This window comes from Chelonia mydas, chromosome 7 (assembly GCF_015237465.2).
Source record: "Chelonia mydas isolate rCheMyd1 chromosome 7, rCheMyd1.pri.v2, whole genome shotgun sequence".
NCBI lineage: Eukaryota > Metazoa > Chordata > Testudines > Cheloniidae > Chelonia > Chelonia mydas.
The window spans coordinates 108,548,691-108,569,927 of NC_057853.1; the positions used below are offsets into that span (position 1 = coordinate 108,548,691).

Below are 21,237 nucleotides of genomic sequence, written 5' to 3' on the forward strand. Positions count from 1 at the left end.
AACCAATTGCTGTGAGATCCCACTGAAAATACCCCCACTCAATGACGATTCCCCATTTACAGTAATATTTTGAGACCCATTAGTTAACTAGTTTAAATCCATTTAATGTGTTCCATGTCAATTTTATGTTCTATTTTTAATCAAAATGTCATGTGGTACCCAGTCAAATGCTTTACATGAGTCTGTCTATTACATCAACACTGTTCCCTTCATCAACCAAACTTGTAATCTCGCCTAAAAAGGATATAAAGTTAGTTTTGTCATGATCTATTTTCCTATTGATTTGCATTAATTACATTTAATGTTTTATTAATCGAGTCCTGTATCAGCTGCTTTATTATTGTGCCAAGAATCACTGTAAGGCGGACAGGCCTATAATTACACTGATCATTTAGTTTACCCCTTTTTAAAAATTGGCACATTAGCTTTCTTCCAGAACTCCACCAGTGCTCGAAGACTTACTGAAAATCCGCATCAATGGTCCATCGAGATCATCAGCCTGTTCTTTTAAAACTCTTCGACGCAAGTTATGTGGATCGGCTGATTTTTAAAATGCCTGACTTTAGTAGTTTAATATCCTCCAGAGATATTAGTGGAATGGAAAGATGAAATGTTATCCCCATATGATGAAATATAATCTGTTTTTCCCCCCCGCCAAATGCAGAGCTGAAATATTTGTTGAACATTTCTGCCTTTTCTGTATTACTATTGATGATTCTACTATTTCCAGATAGTAATTAGCCAATATTATTGTCAGGATTCTTCTTGTTCCTAACATATTGTCCTTAACTCTGATGGCCATAGATTGCTCCTTGTGTGTCCCTTTGCTTCCCTCAGGAATTTTAGAAAAATAAATTCTGATTTATATTCATTATTATCAACTTCCCCTTTCTTCCATTTGTTGTATATTATTATTTTTATTTTTTTTATAGCTGCCTTCACTTCCCCTCTAAACCAGGTTGGTTTTTTAAGCAATATGGCTCTCTTCCTTGAGTGTGGGATTGTGGCTTTTTGGGTGTCTAATAAGAAATACTTGAGTCACAATGGGCCAGATCTTCAGATCGTATAAATTGTCGCACTTCCATTGAAGTGAAGGGAACTATGCTGATTTATACCAGTTTAAGATCTGGCATAATTACTTATTTACAAGGGAGTACTGGAGAGAGAGGTAGAATTCATGTATAGCTTATTATATATTTTAGGAAAGAAACACTTCTGTTTTTTTAATATCAAGATAAAACAAACAACTTATATGGTCTCTTTGAGACTCTCTCTCTCAGTGCTGCTGATAAGGGTAGAGTAGATGTAAAACTTCTCTGTATACAGTGCTCAATTATGGAGCAAGGGGATCAAAAAATAACCACTCAGCAAATGTTTAACTCTTCTTATATACCAAAAATATCCAAATCAGAAACACTTGGATTAAATCCATAAACTATAAATGTATCTAGTTTTAGAAAGCCTCCTAATTACTGGAGAATTTTAGCTAGCTAAATTACCCAATAAAGAAATCTCTTTAAGCATTAATTACAATACTGCAAGGCTGGAATATTTTTTTTAAAGTCCTTTCATATAAGTTTTGACATGAATTTTAAAAAAATTCTTCATCTTAGCCAAGCATTTAACAGTTCTTATCCAAAAACAAAAGTCTCATATTTTTGGGTTCCTTTTTTCTTCTTCTTCTTCAGCAGACATATAAAATATCAAAGTCATTCACGTTGTGAGGTAAAATGACAACATCAAAGCCCATGTGTGCATTTTCAGCTTCAGGGCTTCTAACTTGCTACCTTTTAGCTGCATTTTCCTGGTCACCGCTGGGAACATTAATCTCTTATTAAAGTGAGAATTCTGTTTTCTTTATCAAATCATGAACTTATTTGTTGCCTGTAAATGAGAAAATAGTTCTGCATTTTGAATGAAAAATTTATTGCTAATCTTAGATCAATTTCTATGGATTTTAGAAGAAATATGAAAAATCGTTTCAGTGCACAAAAACAGTTCAGAATTAGGGCCTGATGCTAGAATCACTCCATCTAAAATTGCCAATCCACAAGCAGAGTGATTACCATGCCACACTATTCCTAAATGTAATCTTAATTTCCGAGTGTTTCCACCTGTTCATTTTCACAGTTGCACACAATCAAAGTTTTAGATTTAATTTGATTAGCTGTATATTCAGTATTGATGTTAAATAACACATTGAACTGATTCTGATTTCATATGAACTGATGTAACTCGGTTGACTATAGTGGAGTTATTCCTTAGTACATTGGTGTACATGAGATCAGAATCAGGCCTGTTTTCCTTAGTCTGTACTTATGTATTAGTGTGCTAATCATGACAGTATTTAAATTTATAAACGTGCTTTAGGAATAGCTTTTCCTCATTGTCTTTCATTATATTCTCAAACCTTGATACTTATGGTGCAAATGCATCCACTTGCTCTTGAACCATTTTCCCATCAATTCAATTGCTGTCAGCTCTATAAAGAGATTTCAGAAGAGTCTCTGAAATACCCAGTGTGTCAAAGCTATGATGCGCAAGGGAGACTAACCAACCACCATGACAGAATTTAACTGTCGGCAGTGCTCCCTTACTACATCAGAACCTGACCAAACAGACCCTAATAGCCATGAATGAGACTGGTGGCTTCTGTTGCAAGTAATTTATATCTCCCTACCCTCCTCCCCAAGCACCTCCTCCCCATCTGATTGAAAAAGCTCAGTCAAATAAGAAAAGCGTCAAATCAAGATAAATACAAAAGAGATCTGAGTAGGGACAGTCAGCCACAAGTATAAGTACCTAACAAAAAATAAAGGAACATGGCTGTTATAGTGCTAGTCTGCCCTCCCTGCCCCCACCTCACCTCTCTGTATGATCCAACATTTTTTTCTTTTACTCACTTCTATGTACTCTTGTTCATGAAATCCTGTGAATTCAAAATCAAGATTTTTGTATTTGCCATCTTCACGAGCTAGGAAATTAATACATATAAATAAAATTGGTGTCATAATAAAAAAAAATGACAGATACACTGCCAGTTTGTAAGTTCCAGTTTGTTAAACTCCACATCAAAGTATGGTCCTTCTGTTGTTTTATTGTCAGAAGACAACCATCCACAACAGCCCCCACACCACTGAACTTTTAATCAAACTTACTGCTACAGAGAAGCCTGTTTCTGCAGTATTGGCCTTTGTCTGCCTTTGCTGAAAGTGGGTCATACTTGTATGTATGAGCAGGGAGTCACTTGACACCACACTGTTTGTGTGACCTTGGTTCATAGTCTGATTTTTTTTTTAAGACTTTGTGCATTACTGAAGGTACAAGAAACCTTTTTAAATAGTAAAATATTAACAAGTTACCCTTGCAACCATCCATATTCAGTATCTGAAGGTAATGAAATATGCATTTTGTGCCATGACACAAATGAAGACTGTTATCTTGACAGTCCAAACACTGTGAAGATCATGACATGTTAAAATTCTATTGTACAGTAGTGCATTGATCATCAGCTTTTATAGGTGTGATTGAATAGTAGAGTACAATAGGCAAAAACAAAGAATTTAACCCCATCCGCATCTGTCTTAAAGAGAGGAGAGAGACCACCAGTTAATTCACTCCATTGAGGCTTCACTGTCAAATGTAAGTAAATAAATAAATAAAGTCTGTACCCAATAACTGTGAAATCTCATTATCAGTTAGTGAAAACAAACATTGGAATAGCTCATTGGAGAGAAGTAATTTTAAGATCTTGTCAATTTTTTACTGTATTGACTTATCGACCTTTTATTTAAAAAAAAACAAGGAGTACTTGTGGCACCTTAGAGATGCCCAAATAAATTTGTTAGTCTTTAAGGTACCACGAGTATTCCTCGTTGTTTTTGCTAATACAGACTAACACGGCTACCACTCTGAAACCTGGCACCTTTTATAGTTGCACCACAAAACCCTCTGCTTGGTATTAAAGACCTTAAAACTATCTTAGGCCTTGTCTACACTGGCAAGTTTCTGCGCAGTAAAGAATCTTTCTGCGGTGTAACTCCCGGGGTGTACACGCTGCCTAGCCACTTAGTGCGCAGAAACTGCGCAGTTGCAGTGCTGTAAAAAAAACCCACCCTGACGAGAGGCGTACAGCTTTCTGCGCTGGGGCTACAGCGCTATGGTGCCAGTGTAGACACCCTGGTCGATTACAGCGCTGCGATAGGCCTCCGGGAGGTGTCCCACAATGCCTGTTCTCACCTCTCTGGTCATCGGTTTGAACTCCAGTGTCCTGCCAACAGGTGACCAACGGTGAGCCCCACTCCTTAAATTCCTTGGGAATTTTGAAAGTCCCCTTCCTGATTGCTCGGTGACACGTGCAGTGGTCTCAGCGCATCTTTCCAGGTGACCATGCCTGCTCCACGCACCAGGCGATCCCCCGCTTGGAGCAGTGCCAAGCTGCTGGACCTCATCAGCATTTGGGGAGAGGAGGCTGTGCAGTCCCAGCTGCGCTCCAGCCATAGGAATTATGATACCAACGGACAGATTTCACGATGCATGACAGAAAGGGGCCATGACTGGGACACACTGCAATGTAGGGTCAAAGTGAAGAAGCTGCAGAACGCCTACCACAAGGCACAGGAGGCAAACCGCCACTCCGGTGCTGGGCCCACGAGCTGCTGGTTCTACAAAGAGCTGGACGCGTTATTCAGTGGCGACCCCATCTCCACTGCGAAGGCCACTGTGGATACTTCAGTGGTTCACATGCCAGTTGAGAGTAGACTAGCCAGGAGGAGGAGATCTTGGATGATGATGGGGAGGGGAACCCAGATACAGAGGACGACTTGGAGGTCAGAGATGCATCCAGCCAGGAGCTCTTCTGTATCCCAGAAGAGGCTAGTCAGTCACAGCTGTCGGAGCTTGGCAAAGCACAAACAGGAGAGGAAGCCCCTGGTGAGTGTCTTTGATTTTGGGAATCGCTGAAGCGAGTTGTTGGGGGCAGGAGGGTTGCAGAAAGCAGGCTTGTGTGTGTATGATGCGCGTACCAACACATGCCTAGTCTGAGCGGCGGAACAGGGTGTTGATTGACTCCCCCTCTCCACGGGAATCTCCCTCAGAGATCTCCACGAAACTCTCATGGAGATACTGGGCAATCCGCTGCTGCAGGTTCTTCAGCAGAGCTGCTTTGTTTCTTGCCCCGTTAAGGGTAAGTTTCCCGCGCCACTCTGCCATCGCTGTGGGGGGCATTACTGCACACAGGCGAGCCACGTAAGGGCCAGGGCGGAAGCTGCAGTCTTGAGAAGACCCTCCCTTGATTCCCTGCTCAGCCTCAGCAGTGAGATATCTTCCATAATTAACACAGCCTGTGGAAAATGTGGGGACAGTAATGATTATAAGGCCCCTTCTACAGTGCTGGCTCTCCCCAAGAGCCACGTGCCCAGTGTACAGGAAGGCCCTGGAACACTGATTTCCCCTGCTTCTGCGGGTACTCACCATTTTGGGGGTCTTGTGGCTCACGTGTGCTTGCCTGGGGTCAGCCAGTTAGTGACAGGTATGTGAATAGTGGCAGTGTTTTAAATCACTGAATCAGTGGTCTGTGTGTTTCAAACAATACTGCTTCAGTAAAATGTTGCATTTTGGCTTCACAGATATGAACTTGGGAGCCCAGCCTCCCTCTTTGTTGTTTCCGGCTGAAAGGCTGCGCAAAATTAGAAAGCGTCCACAAAGAACTAAAGAGGACTTTCTGCTTGATGTCATGATGCACTCTGTGGCCGAAAAACAAGAATTGAAGGAGTGGCTGGACAGCGACTAGAGGGATTGAAAGGAGAATGCGGAACGCCAGAATGAAGTGACAGAGTGGCTCTTAAACGTTATGGATCTCCAAATGGACACGCTCCAGACACTGCTAGCACTATAAACTGAGCAGTTCTGTGCCATCACAGTCCAGCTCTGCGGACTCCCAGTACCCACTGCGCTCAGCACCCGTCCCTCTGCAGTTTAGCCCTGCTGGAGTACAGTACCCGCTGCACTGTACTCCAGAGGACAAGGTTGCATATGATACCTGGACATACACAAATCTTTAACCATCCCAGGACCCACCTCCTCCTGGGCCCCTCCCTTCCCCCATCCCCCTCAGCGATGATGTGGGGGGGTTTTTGTTTGTCTCTCTCTCTCCTCGGGTTGTTTTTTTAATAAAATAACTGTTTTGGTTTGAAAGCAATCTTTACTCCATTAATTGAAAGCACACAGAGCCCTGCAAAGCAACAGGCACTTTTCTTAAACCTTCATAGTGCATCGTTTGCACCAATCACAGTCACCTCCCAGTATTACAAGCACTGCACTCCTGAGCATAGCAACAAATATTAGTGGCTTTCAGCTTCAAATTGCTGCCTCAAGGCATCCCTGATCCTTATGGCCCTATGCTATGCCCCTTTAATAGCCCTGGTCTCTGGCTGTTCAAATTCAACATTCAGGCACTGAGCCTCAGCTGTCCAGCCCTGAGTAAAGCTTTTACTCTTCCCTTCACAAATATTATGGAGCGTACACCACGCGGCTATAAGCATAAGAATATTGTCATCCACCAGGTCCAGCCTCCCATATTGGCAGAGCCAGTGGGCCTTTAAATGGCCAAAAGTACACTCAACAGTCATTCTGCACTTGCTCAGCCTGTTGTTGAACCGCTCCTTGCTGCTGTCAAGGTTCCCCATGTATGGCTTCATAAACCATGGCATTAAGGGGTAGGCATGGTCTCTCAGGATCACAATGATCATTTCAGCTTTCCCTACGGTGATCTTCTGGTCCAAGAAGAAAGTCCCTGCTTGCAGCTTCCTGAACAGGGCAGTATTCCAAAAAATGCATGCGTCATACCCCTTTCCAGACCAGCCTGTGTTAATGTCCGTGACACGCCCATGGTGATCCACAAGTACCGGGAGAACCATACCGAAATACCCCTTCCGATTAATGTACGCGATGGCTAGGTTGTCTGGTGCCAGAACTGGAATATGCGTACCCCTCCCCTCCGCAGTTAGGGAAGCCCATTTGTGCAAAGCCATCCACAATGTCTCGCACGTTGCCCAGAGTCATGGTCTTTTGGAGCAGGATGCGATTAGTGGCCCTGCACACTTCCGTCAACACATGTCCAACGTTTGACTTTCCCACTCCGAACCAGTTAGCGACCGATCTGTAGCAGTTTGGAATAGCTAGCTTTCACAGTGCAATCGCCACGCACTTCTCCAACAACAGGGCAACTCTCGTTCTTGTGTCCTTGCGCCACAGGGCTGGGGCGAGCTCATCCCACAGTCCCATGAATGTGGCTTTCCTCATCCGAGAGTTCTGCAGCCACTGCTCGTCATCCCAGACGTGCATCATGATTCAATCCCACCACTCAGTGCTTGTCTCCCAAGCCCAAAAGCAGCATTCCACTGTGGTCAGCACCTCCAGGAATGCCACAAGCAATCTCAAGTCGTAGCTGCTACGCGTGGCGAGATCAATGTCAAACTCCTCTTGCCTTTGTAGTTTAAGGAATAGCTCCACTGCCACTTGTGACGTGTTAGTGAGAGTGAGCAGCGTATTGGTCAACAGTGTGGAATCCGTTCCTGCACACCGAAGAGGCAGAGCGCGCAGTACACAAACCATTGAAAGATGGCGCCAAATGCTGACGGAAGCACAGGGATTTCTGGGGTGTGAAGCAATGCATCATAGGGCATTGGAACAAGACCCAAGATGCCCCATGACTCCCTCCACCTTCCCACAACTCTTAGCAGCAGAAGAGGAAGAGATACTCTGTGGGATAGCTGCCCGGAGTGCACTGCTTTGAATACGGCTGCAAGTGCCACGAGTGTGAACATGCTATTGTGCAGGCAGCTGACCGTGTGAACACACAACAGCAGTTTCCCTTCAGCGCTCTCTGAGTGGCGATGTAACTGCTGGCGATGTAACTCTGCCAGTGTAGACATACCCTTAGTTACTTGTATCTATTGAGCCACAGTAGCTATTTAAATAAAATTAATAGAACTGCCTTGTTTTTAAGTAGTAGTAATACAACATTTCAGTGTGTGCCTTTAATCTTAATATTTATTGCACAACAGTATTTACCTTATACAGTAATTGCAGTACTCTGTGTTTAGCGAATGGGGAATACCAGGTTAACTTTTAATTAGTAATAAGCATCAGGTTTCTTTAAATGATTTTAACTGTATGTAGCATTTAAATCAGATAAGAAAACTTTATGGAATAATGCTATAATTGTAATCCTGAAACCCTTAAAGGGTTAGATTGCTTTCTTTTATCGAAACAATACAAGGGCCATAAGGATTTTTGGGGGGTGGGGCAGAAAGGTGCTACACCAGGTTTCCACATCATGCAATTAAAATGAAAGCTTGTGCAGATTGAGGTTTTTCTGTTTGTTAGGACAGGTGAGTTAGCATAGACGTCACTTTTATTTTTATTTAGAAACATGCACATTTTACTCTTTAAAAACATTAATACAGAAACACTTCTATGGAAGAGATTCAATTCAGGTATTCACTAAAAACCCATAGCAGTATGCCAGTTCATCAGTTTGGAAAACAAAACATTTTGTAAAGCTGACCCTGAATTACCAAGCAAATGACCCATTATTTTCAGGTCAGAAAGATAATGCCTTCTGTTTCTGATTCACTTAAGCCTCTTTTCTGTGTAGAGCTTTGGGAAACATTGCAATTAAATTAAAAATCCATGGTCTATTAAATGGGTGTGCTTGGTTAAATACTCTGCCTCCCTTTCCACCACTGACTCAATGTTGCTTGCTTTAAGATAACATCACAGTTACTTTCTGACTTAGTTGACGGGTAGCTTAGACCTTTGATAACTTTTCAGCCAACAGCAGTAAATATGATAATATAAATCTTATTCCGTTGCTTTCCCACAACTTTGATCATGGTGCCACCATTACAGTCTAGTTCAGGGGAAAGGTGGCAGGGTTAGGATTCTAAGTAGATTCCCTACCTGTCATGCCATAGAATGATCAGCAAACAGTGCTAGCCTTTTTAACTCCCCTTTCCCCCAAATTCAGTTTCTCTCCTCTAATTAATATTTGTCCATGAATTTCATGTTCCCGAATTTCTCCCATCAGAAATCTCTTTTCTTGCTGAAATACTGACACATCTAGAAGAAACCATTCCAAGGTAATTTAGGGGGAGTATTGCTACTTGTGGGCCCATTCTCTCTCCTTACATGTATTGAACCTCTTGCTCCATGAATAGCCCAATTGAAGTCAATGGGACTAATCGTGGAGTAAAGAAATATTTAATGTGAGTAAGGCTGGCAGATACAGGGCTTGAGGTATAAGCTCAGTCTTTTTTGCCATCTATAAGAGTTGTAAGACTATTGTAAGAAACTGTTGCACTTCATCAGGATACAATCACACTTTAAAATGTTGCCTCTTTATTTTTATTTTTTATTTTAAATCTAGAGGGGTGGGTGTGTGTGTGTGTTCATGTTCACTGAAAAGACTTGAGTCAGAAACTGCAGGGGATTCTAATCTTTAACTCACGTGAAAATTACAGACTGCCTTGTCTTCACTAGAATTTTAACTTGAGTTAACAATACACCATTTCTCCTAGTGAAGACAAGGTCTAAAAGATGCATCTGTTCTCCAGCATTACCGAGTTACTTCCTTCAAGTCAGCCTATCACGCAGAAGAGCAGCCACAATACAGAATATTAATGGAGTGGTGCAGTGATTGCACTAATGTCCCACGTCCACACTACTAATCCTTGTGTGGCACTAGGAGTACGTCTACTCTGCGGTAAGACCCACAGCTGACCTGGGTCGTCTGACTCGGGTTTGCGGGACTCTGGCTGTGAGGCTATAAAACTCCAGCGTAGAGGCTTGGGCTGGAGTCCAGGCTCTCAGACCCCACAAGGTCAAGCCTAAGGTACATTGCAGTTCTGTAGGTCTGCAATCTGAGCCCAAGTCAGCTGACCCAGACCAGCCATGCGTTTTTTATTTCAGTGTAGGCATACCAAGACTTCTGAGGGATTATCAAATGGTTTGTAGCACTATATTAAGTTACGTTGCTCTATGAATGTCCTTGCAGTGAAATGTGGGAGGAACACAAGCCATGCATGGCTGCAAAAGGACTCAGAATGGCCCCAGATGACACTGACCCTAATCCAGTGAATGTTCTGAAATGGTGAGGAAACAGGGAAATGGCTGAAGGACTTGTTAAATTTGTATCAATTTGAGTATTTCTTGTTGCAATTAAGTAAAGAGCAATGGTTTTATATGTATCGCACTATTCACATGCCCCTTCAAGAGGTAAATTGTGAGCCCAGAACAGCTGCTTAGTGCCATGAGAAAGCAGCAGCATGTTTTAAGAAGAGTACACAAGCGACATGCAAAGATGGAGTGGGGACAGCTGATTGATTTTCTTATGGCAGATGAATCGCCCTATGCCAAGTGATCTAGACCAGGTCCACAGGCGCAATATGGTGGCACTACACCATCATTCAGATGTGGGATGACCAGCAGTGGGTTCAGAACTTTTGTATAAGGAAAATCACGTCCCTTGAGTTGCTTGAAGAGCTTTCCTTGGCCTTTCAACACCAAGAATGAGGATGAGAAAGGCCATACCAGTATGGAAGTGGGTTCCTGTAGCCCTCTGCAAACTAGCTACCCCAGATATGTAGTGATCAATTTGACAATTGACTTGTCAACACCAGTTTTGTAATTATGGATATTTGCAAGTTAATTATTGCTTTGACCATCTTCACTACCATGGATGATCCACTGTGCCCAAAATAATTTCAGGGTTTCAGCTAATAGGCTTCCTAAATTCTGGTGAGTTCTTCAGTAGCATCAGTCTGCTCATTATCTTGCCTACGCCTACATCCCCCAAGGTACACATGAGTATATAAACAAGAAAAGATATTATTCACTCATTATGCAAGCCTTGGGGGACCATAAAGGGAGGTACATGGACAATCTACATTGGATGCACCAGCAAAGAACACCATGCAGATGTATTCCAGAGAACCAGCCTATCTGAATATGACAACGAGGCACTTTGTTCTTACCTAAAAATAATTATATCAATGGGGTGTCCATCCCCACTGGTATTTTGGCAACCTATCTACTTCCCTGGGTCCTAAAGTCCTACCATGATTTGCAGGCTCCTGGCAGAAGACTGTTTAACTGTTCATTGGCTCACCCAATGAAATTAATAGGCAGACAATGCACAATCAACTTGTGTAACTCATTTCCAGGAGGTGTTGTGAAGGCCAAAAGTACAACTGGGTTCCAAAAATAATGAAATAAGTTCAGGGAGGATAGGTCTATCAGTGGCTATTATCCAAGATGGTCAGGGATGGAACCCCATGCTATGGTGTCCCTAAACTTCTGACTGCTAAAAGCTGGGATTGAACAACAATTTCTCACTTGATAAATTGCCCTGTTGTGTTCATTCTCTCTGAAACATCTGATACCACCCACTGTTAGAAGATGGGATACTGGGCTAGATGAATCATTGGTCTGATGCCATATGGCCATTCTTATGTTCTTGCACACTGTGCAGAATGATAGTGGAATGTGCCCTTGGTCTACTGAAGGCAAGATGGCACTACCTACAAAACTGTTTTTGCAGTGTGTGTGTGTGTATAATGTAGTAAAGGCTTGATCTTCATTAGAAAACTTGCACCATTTAACTAAATCAATTTTAAAGATAGACAAACCTCAAGAGTCCCTTTTCTAGCCATGTATCAGCTTCAAGATACGTCTACACTTACGATGGTGTGTTGAGTACAGACAATGCATGCCCAGCTAGCTTGGATATAAATAGCAGTGTAGATGGTGAGGCACAGTTTAGGTGAGTAGATTAGGGTGCCCTACATGCCCAAACACCCTGCATATATACCCTACATGGCTATCTACACTGCTATTTTTAGCAGTGTAGTGACCCACTGCCTCTTGCTGCTAGAGCCTTTCCCTGCCATGGTGAAAGACTCCAGCAGCAGGGAAAGTTCCAGCAGGGAAAGTTCCAATAGGGACAAGGCAGCAAGGAAAGGTTCCAGCGGCTCACCGCAGCTTGGACCTTTCCCAGCTGCCTCCCTACTGCCGGAGCCTTTCACTGAGGCTTGTAGCTACACACCACAGTGACAAGTGTGGACCCAGCCTGCCTTTTGCTGGATGGTGTAGCTACACTTCTGGTGCCTGTACTGTACATGCTGCTGTAAGTGTAGACATGGCCTCAGTCTTCTCATCTTCATATCGATGGCCCTACATACAGTAGTTGTATTTCTGCCTGTATTTCATCAATGATTGCCCGCTACACTACTTTTGGTGAATTTTTTGAAAGAATTTTATGATTTCTTTAACATTTATTTCATATTGATGGATATTAAATAATGAACTTGCTGCTCAGTAGGTTTTAATGACACAAATTATTTAGGATTGCAGCTAGAAGTGAATATCTATACTGTCAATATCTTTTCCAGCTGTTTGGGTTTTTTTTATACTGGTAGTACAAGTTTCAAGTATGGTATAATTTTATTTAAATAGCCTGGGGGCTGTCCAATACCTTTTGGATAACCAGGCTTTTGGATAAATGGAAGAGTGATTTTAAGCTGCAGTTTGTTTCATGATGCTGGCTCCCAATGATGGAAAAGAGAAAAGAGGAAGGAAAGGAGAAGGAGAGGAGGAGGAGGAGTTGCAGGAGACAGGAGCCTTCTTTGGGGGAGAGAGCCAGCCAGCTATTCGTACTGACACTTGCAGGACCCGGGGCTGTCAGTGCTGGGAAGCAATCAAGTAGCACCAAGGAGACACCTGTCTCCTGTGTCTTCTTCCACCTTTCCTTCCCCGTTTCTCTCTTCCACTCTCCTGTTTGCCTTCCTTGGTTTCCCTTCCTCATTTCTTCATCCTTAACTCTGGAAATCCTTTCAAATCACAGTTTCCCATAGCCTTAATGTTAGTTAATCAGTTGGTATTTAACATAACTACATGGGGGAGACACTGTTGATTTGGATAACTAGGGCTGTTTGGATAAGTGGAATTGACCTGTACTTGGAACTGATTCTTCTCTCACTTATTGCTGATTTACACTGGCACAAATGTAAATTTATGTTGCTGTAAGTGAAAGCATCATCAGCACAAGTGAATTTACCTCGGGGATAAGCTTGATCCATAGGATCTCTGTCTTATTCTTAATCCAGATATCATCAGTTCTTAATATACGTATTTCCTGCTGTACAGCTGGAGAGAAATCAGTCCTATTGACACTGACCATGACGCAGCAGAATGATTTGTAACCTATGGTGTTAGATTTTTTTCTTCAGGTAGTGTTTATAACAATGAAAAGTCACTATGTCCAGTATTGGTCCTAAGTACTGAGGTATAAACTATTGGAAAAACTTCAATTTTTCTGATTGGGAAGAAAAATGTAAACTTAATAGGGAGAATGCCTTATTCTATAGTGATCCTGGCATTTTCTGATAAGAATCTTTAGAACCACTTTTAATCTAAATTTCTCTTTACAAGTAGTTATTTGCCTGCCTTTTCAGAGTGTTTGTTTTTCTGTAACACAAAAAAAATTAGTTCAGTTAATTAAATAATCTATTTCTGATTCCCGAAACCCAGGTAATACAGTGCTGTTGCAGGGCTTGGATCTTACCCTTCTGCAGAGTTAAACTAATGTAATTTAAAAAAAAAAAGTAGACTCATTGTCACAGCCGATCAATTCAAACATGCTGATGGTTTAACTAATCTTATCTGGTGAAGGAAACTATTCACTTTTCTCTTTGCCTTTCCCTATTTAACCATTATGTGAAACAGCAACCTGAGGTTAATTTCTGTTCACTTTGTTCTTGGGGGATGAAGTCAACATTTAGAGAGACATACAGAATAGAGGAAACAGAGAGAGGATTGTGTTTGAAGTATTTTCTATCAGTGTCATTTTCACCAGCTGGAACTCTGTGGCTGTTCTGTCTGTGGAGAAAAGCAGAAGGGAAGTATCACTGGATGTTAGCTACAGTGTGCAGTCAGAAATCCATCCCGTGTATTAGTGATTGGTAAATTTTTCACAAGGCTACGATGATCTACCAACCCGTTTTTTCATGGAGTTAAAGATACGGAAGGATGCCAGACATTTTATAAGTATTTAAGATAGTCACAGACTAATACATATTTCAGTCTGTGTAATCAGGCATTTGTCAGTGAAGTTAGGGTGCATGTTTCTTGGGATCTTCTACAATTGTGCCAAACGGGGGGGGGGGAGAGAGAGAGAGAGAGAGTGTGTGTGTGTGTAGCTGGTACCCTGGGAAAACTTTTGGAGTCAGAAATTTGAATGACAGATTGATACCTCCAGTGCAAATGGATGGGTAAAAGTCTGTTCCAGAGTAGTAGGGCTGGAGCTAGGACAACTGATGGTTATGTAAAAGAAACCTGTGTGTATAGTGAATAGAGAGAGAAAATGGAGCATTTGCCTTATGCTCTCAGAAAGCTGTCTCCCCTAGCTTCCAGGCAGATAAATTGAATCACTTTCACAAGTACTTTAGTTGAATTTTTCAAAAGTGTCCACTAATTTTGGGTGCCCTTATTTCTAGATGCCCAACTTAAAACAGCTGTAGTCTGATTTCCATAATGACTGAACACTCCCAGCTCCATCTGAAATTAATGGGAGCAATATATCTTCAGTACTTCTGAAAACCTCAGACCCTAATTAAAAATAGGTCTAAAAAAATTGGACGGCCATTCAAAAACAGAGGTGCTCATAATTAGTAGAACCATTTTGAAAATTTTGTCCTTTAAACTAGCAGCTCTCTTTGAGTAATCCCCCAGCTGGCTCTTAGTGCTGCACTCGAAAATTCTGGGACTTGTCATTGGTGCAGGTGTGTTCCTTCTGTGTATGTTTTTTCTCATTTCTTCCCTCACTATTGGTTTACTTTCCTCTCAACATATATAGCCCCCCCCCCCCCCCCCCCCACACCCCATTCACTGGCCCAGTATGAGGTTGTTCAAGATAGGGGAAACCTGCCTTGCGACTTTTTATACAACTTTGGGGAACTGGGCCTGAGGCTCCTTTGTGTGCTCTGCATTGTGTGTCAGCTTGTGTTCACCTCGCACCAGACCCACTCAGACAAACCACCATGAACAAGGCTTTATTCTGCAAAGAACATAGAGTAGGATTACAGTCCACCAGCCACCTCCTCTGCTTGCCCGCTACGTGCTCCTTGCTCCGTCAGTGCTGAGACCTCCTCCTGGGAGAGTAGAGGGTATACTGTACAACACTCCTCCCCCTCCCCCGCCTTACAAACATATTCTAATTCCCACAATAACTAAACCCCAAAACAAACAAGCCCATGTTCTCTTTTTATGTCATTTAAACTCCTTTCAGGGGGCTCTTTAAGCCCTTTTTGGTCCTATGTGTAAATAACATAGAACAGGATTACAGTCCAGCAGCCTCCTCTCTGCTTGCCTGCTACGTGCTCCCAGCTCAGACAGTGCTGAGACCTCCTGCTGGGAGAGCAGAGGATACATCCTAGCAGGAACCAGGAAGTTCTCCCAACATGCCACAGTTTGTATTCCACAACTTGTTGTTCCCATGGCTGCTGTTGAAGCACACTGGACCTTGGGCTACACCCACTTAGCTTTACCAGATCACTTCCATTGAAGCTTAGTGCAGATCTCATGGTTGACATATGAATAGCAATAGCAAACCATCCTTCTGTGCTGAAGTATTCAGAATTATCCCTCTAAAATGTGGCAATGATGCCAGTTAGAAGAGTAATCTATTTTTCTGTTATTCTCTGGGAATATCATCTAATGTGGTTTGCAAGGGCTTCTAGAATTAATATAAGCCAGTGACCATGTTCGCCACTAGTTTTGGTATATCGTGGAAGAGGGGAGGGGAGGGGTTAATTGTGACAGAAGAGAAAAAGACAGCACCAGAATGCCTCAAGTTCCCTATTGTTGGAAATGTCCTTTTCTCACTGTACTAAAAAGGTAGGGTGGGGAGGAGAAGAACCTAGACACAGGGTGAATTTTGAATGAAGGGACAACTAGCAATCTAATATTTTTATTCTTTTCTTGCACAAACACACATTCTCCAACCCATCAGTGATATCTACAAAACAATTCTGTTTCCTCAAGTCTGTTACACATTCAGTAATTAAAGACAAAAATACATTTATTCATAAATCTGTCACTTTATGTACACTACTAAATCCACATTCATAACAAGCAGCTCACCAACATTATCAACTGCTGTTGGACCAAATAATTTTGCTGTGAAACTTGCAATGAGAATCCCTTTGTGATCTGCACAGCCTGTTTCTAGGGGGCATGAAAAAATCTGCAGGATTAAAATGAAAAACCTAGCATAACAATTACTTTCTGACATAAACAGAATACTCTGTATCTGGATAGTGAAAATTTATTTGTATTCAGCTTGTTAGAGAAGACCTATCACAACTTGCACAACATGTAGTCATCTCTATATTTTGGAATTAAGACCTATGCACTGACACAAATGAAATTAATCTGTATGTGCATGAACACATAGTATAAAGCCTTGTTTGATGCGGAGTTCAGTAAGAATAAGAATATCTGTTCAAGATTTACATGTTAATCAAAATGAATATGCTTATTATGTATTAAGTAAAATAAACTAGATGGCATGAGATTTGGTGTTTAACCAAATCACCTCTTACCAGCAGCACTTACTTAATTTATCTAAAATCTGTTAATTATTAAAGGAGAGGTGGAGGGGAATGTGGGAAGGAAAGTCAAATACCGATTATGAACTTGGCACTGAAGACCAGGAGTGATGATGGAGAAAGATTGCATTAATTTAGTAGTGTAAACAGAAAGAGAATATCTAACATGGATAATTGTCACTGCCAACAAAGTCACTTGGGTAATAAGGTCATAGGAGTAGAGCAACTAACTTTTCAATTAACATGAAATCTTTTAGCAGTCAGATTATCTAACTTTCTTTTGAAAATCATAGGAAAAAATATGTGATTATTTAATTCCAGCTATAAAGTATGACAAGTGTTGGTTACAAATGTTAAATAATTGTCTCAAGGTGCTTATATGTAAATTATAAATAAGATTTAAATAGGAGAACCACTAAGTTCACAAAAGACAGTAAAATTTTATGGAATTTAGCTACTTGGTTATTAAATTCAGCATGATCAAGAGAAGGAAGCAGAACAGCAAAAAGTTGGTGACTTTTACTTTCTTTCGTGCTGGAAAGTTATTCTCGTGACCAGAACATCTTATATATTACAACACAAGTTGTCCAAAATGTGGCTAGAAAAGTGTTGGCGCTGACCTGCAGTAGTGAAATTTGAAAGTATTGCCAACACCAATCATTCAAAAATCCTGTCAGGACCCTTATAAAACATGGTTTCCTGGATTTTATCTTTTTTAGTGTGCAGTCAGGTCACATTTTCAAATTTTTCTTCACAACCATGAGGACTAAAACCTTTTTTTAGAAAAAGGAAAGATGAGATTCTCATGCATTCACAGAACTCCAGGAGATGGTGCATTAAGAAAAACTCATAATATTGTGAAATTCACAATCAAATTACAAGAGTTGGCAACACTCAATGTGTCTTTTTGTTTTATGGATTTGTCACAAACACTTGCAAGAATTTCTTATAAGAAATAGTAAAATAATTTTCCATGTTAGAAGATAATCAGCGGCATCTTGAGAATTATCCCCTTCATCATGCCACAGTCTGTTTTATATAAAATTGCTTACACTGCAGATACACTCAAGATGATGGCTAGATAAAAATAATGTGTAAGTAAACTGTTCATTTCCACAAGTATAAGTCATAATCTTTTTTCCGGGTATTTTAAGGAATCACCAATTATGAACAGTTTGTCAGACTGTTAATGATTCTGCTTTTGCAGTCTTTTCCAGTTACTCCATCCCTGTGCAATAGTGAGGGGTCTATATTTTTTGAGATATTTTGGTTTTATTCTTTCTTATGTTTCAAAGAAATAGTAGAAATTTAGAGTTATTACTTAAGACATTAAGCCAGAGTTTCACAGAGTATTTAGTAATAGGATCCTTTTACAGTAGAACCTCAGAGTTACGGACACTTCGGGAACAGAAGTTGTTCGTAACTCTGAAATGTGGGGGATTCCAACTAAAGTCCTTCAGGAAATCCCATAGATTTTTCCTCTCCATTGCAGAAAGATCCAAGGGCTCAGCAATATCATCCCAAAGGCTTTCCAAGTGCGTCTCGATTTGCATCCAATAGTGTTACCAAGCTCACAATATGTCCCCTTCAGACTCTGTTCGTACACACTCTACAAGGTCAGTTTCCTCATCTGTCGCCTTCTTCAAGTGTGTTCCTATCTCAGAGATCTGTAAAGTGGTGACATGGGCGTCAGCCCACACTTTCGCATAACATTATGCGATTACTGGGGACTCCACCTCCGATGACATCTTTGGCTCCCCAGTACTGTCATCTGTATCTGACCCAACTCCAAAGTCCCAGCCTCCTGAAGGGGTACTGCTCGGGAGTTACTTACAGTGTAGAACCCATAGGGACATTACTCGAAGTTACTCACCTAGTGCAGTAATGATGGTTCTTTGAGATGTGTCCCCCATAGGTGTTCCACAATCTGCCCTCCTCCCCTCTACTTCAGAGTTCTTGTCAATGACTCTGCGGTATAGAAGGAACTGAGGGGGTTAGCCCATGCATGCTGGCAGGCCTCGCGGCGCAGCATGAGGAAAGACAGCGCATTTGTGGGCCCAGTAGACGCTGCTGCCAAAGTTCTACGATCAGCAGCGCAGGGATGCAAGCACACCTGCAGCAGAGCACCCATAGGGGGACACATCTCGAAGAATCATCATTACTGCACAAGGTGAGTAATTTCTTCCACTGTCCTATAAATGTAGTTAACTACAGAGATGCTTTGTATTACATTTAGTTCTCAGAAGCTCTGGAACTGAAGATTCATCAAGTAATCTGTCTATTTGAATACCTCATAATTTTTAGTCATAGTATGATGCCAAGTGTTATACAACTGGCTGTTGCTCAGTGTAAGACAATAAAATATGCTGTATTGCCTGTAATAAATTTCTTAACTCCACCTAGAATAGAGTTTACCCATATTTGTGCTGCATTAGTTATTGCTTCAAAGATCGCAAGGAGAGCCTGCAATATTTTTTTTTAAATAAGCTTGTAAAAATTGCCTTGCTCGCAATTAACCATAGGCATCAGGCTTCAAACTCTTATCATTTGAGCTGTATTAAAGTTTAGGCACAACAATCTGCTTACATGCTGTAGGGCTACTTTAACATCACTAATTTACAGACTTTAAATACAGCTACCAGAAAATACAAAAAGCTCATTAAAGACTTATCCTCTCATCAGTAAACTGCCAACATAAAATAAACTATCAGTTTTTAGCCATGTTGCTGCACCTCCCTCTTACTTTCACAGAAATTAGTGTCTCTGTTGGACTTCTTTTGGTAGCTGGAATTGTGGGACTATATCGTTTAACAGTAGATAGAGAAAAAGACATACCGACCGAATCCATCCTTCTGCAAATTCAAGAAATATCATAGCTGGCACAAAGGGGCCAGTCAGCCAGCCCTGGTAGATTCTCCATGGGTCCATTACCAGTGCATAACTTGTGCCACTGAAACCATGGTGGAGTGGGCATTCTAGGGCAGGGCGGCAGAGGACCAGAGGTAGAGTAGATGGAGTAGAGCAGGACATGTAGGAAGAGAGAGAAGAATGGTTAGGACATACCAGCACACTGGCAATTCCCTCTTGATGCAGGACCCCTTTGGGCTATGGCTGAAGGAGGGACAGGCTAATATAGCCCCAAGGTTACTCTGGTCTGCCTGCACAATGGGCCCCCAGCACCAGCAAAACAGTGGCACTTCATCTATGTCCCTGCATTGGGTCTACTGTATGTATTTACAAATTGTGACTGTTTCATCTATATTGTGGATTATCATGTCATTTAAATAGAAAGTACAAGCATGAGCTCTCCTACATGCTAAGAACTCCTGTGTTGTGACAAGATCTAAATGAATCAAACTGATTTGTTTAAATACCATGGTGTTAGGAATCTTAGCATTACCTTAGATAGCCAGCTACATTGCTATAGTTTTGGAAGAGTATTTGATCAAAGGTTTCAGAGTAACAGCCGTGTTAGTCTGTATTCGCAAAAAGAAAAGGAGTACTTGTGGCACCTTAGAGACTAACCAATTTATTTGAGCATAAGCTTTCGTGAGCTACAGCTCACTTCATATGCATCCGATGAAGTGAGCTGTAGCTCACGAAAGCTTATGCTCAAATAAATTGGTTAGTCTCTAAGGTGCCACAAGTACTCCTTTTTTATTTGATCAAAGAATCTTTACAAAGGGAAAAAGTATTAATTTATCAACTGCCTGTCTTCCATACCGTTAGAAAATACATTTTTATATGATGGAGGAAGCTGGGATGAACATTGGCTTATGTGTTTTATTTCACAGGAACTTCATGAATTTATTAAAGGAATTTCTCTGCTGACATGAAAAGCTGCCAGATCATCTGGTTTTGAAAGCCAGTCATTATATGCTTTTTCTCCCCTCTACTGCCAGGCAGGGCCAGTGCAAGGATATTTTGCGCCCTAGGTGAAACTTCCACCTTGCGCCCCGGAGAGCTGCAGTAGTAAAGGGAGCGCTCAGAACCGCGCAGTGCAGCCTCTCCAGAGAACTTTGCTTGGCCGTGCGGTGAAGGGGGAGAGGGGTCGCGGGGAGAGGCAGTGGTGGTTAGTGCTTGTGCTGTTGATTACACACAAATCACCAAATTTAAGTGTCGTCATGCTGAGGAGCCCAGGCAGGCAAGCACTCTCTCACACACTCCCTCTCCCTCTCCTGGCAAGATTGCAGCAGCAGCGAGGGCGGGCTGGACGCGAAGCAGGATTGGATGGAGTGCAGCGCCCTGGCAGAGAGAGGGGAAGCCCATGACAAGGCGCAGGGACCTCAGCGGCTCCCTCGCTTTAGAGAGGCTCTTCCCCTCACATTGGGGAGCTCCAGGCAGGAGGGGGCGGGGGGACAGAAGTGCTGCTGAAATAGAGAGAAGCAGAGCGCCAGGGGGAGGGAAGGCCAGGTGAGTGGGGGGGAATAGAGGCGCACCTGGAGGGTCAGCCTTGCACGCTCCACCTCTCCCCTTCCCTCCCCACGTTCCCTGTCCCCTGCATCCTCTCCCCCCTTCCCTCCTCCTCCTCCAGCGTTTTCCTGCTTCGCCAGAGACAAGGGAAGTGCCT

The 21,237-nt window shown here is 42.1% G+C and overlaps 1 protein-coding gene and 1 long non-coding RNA gene across 2 annotated transcripts in view; both read left to right on the plus strand.

The window, feature by feature from the left end:
- Positions 1 to 21,237, plus strand: part of PDZD8 (PDZ domain containing 8) — a 141,866-nt gene that overhangs the window by 76,214 nt on the left and 44,415 nt on the right. The window lies entirely within an intron of this gene.
- LOC122466477 lies at positions 1,267 to 21,065 on the plus strand. Its single transcript, XR_006292001.1, has 3 exons — positions 1,267 to 1,279; positions 15,445 to 15,452; positions 20,817 to 21,065. It is a non-coding gene; the product is annotated as an uncharacterized LOC122466477 (long non-coding RNA).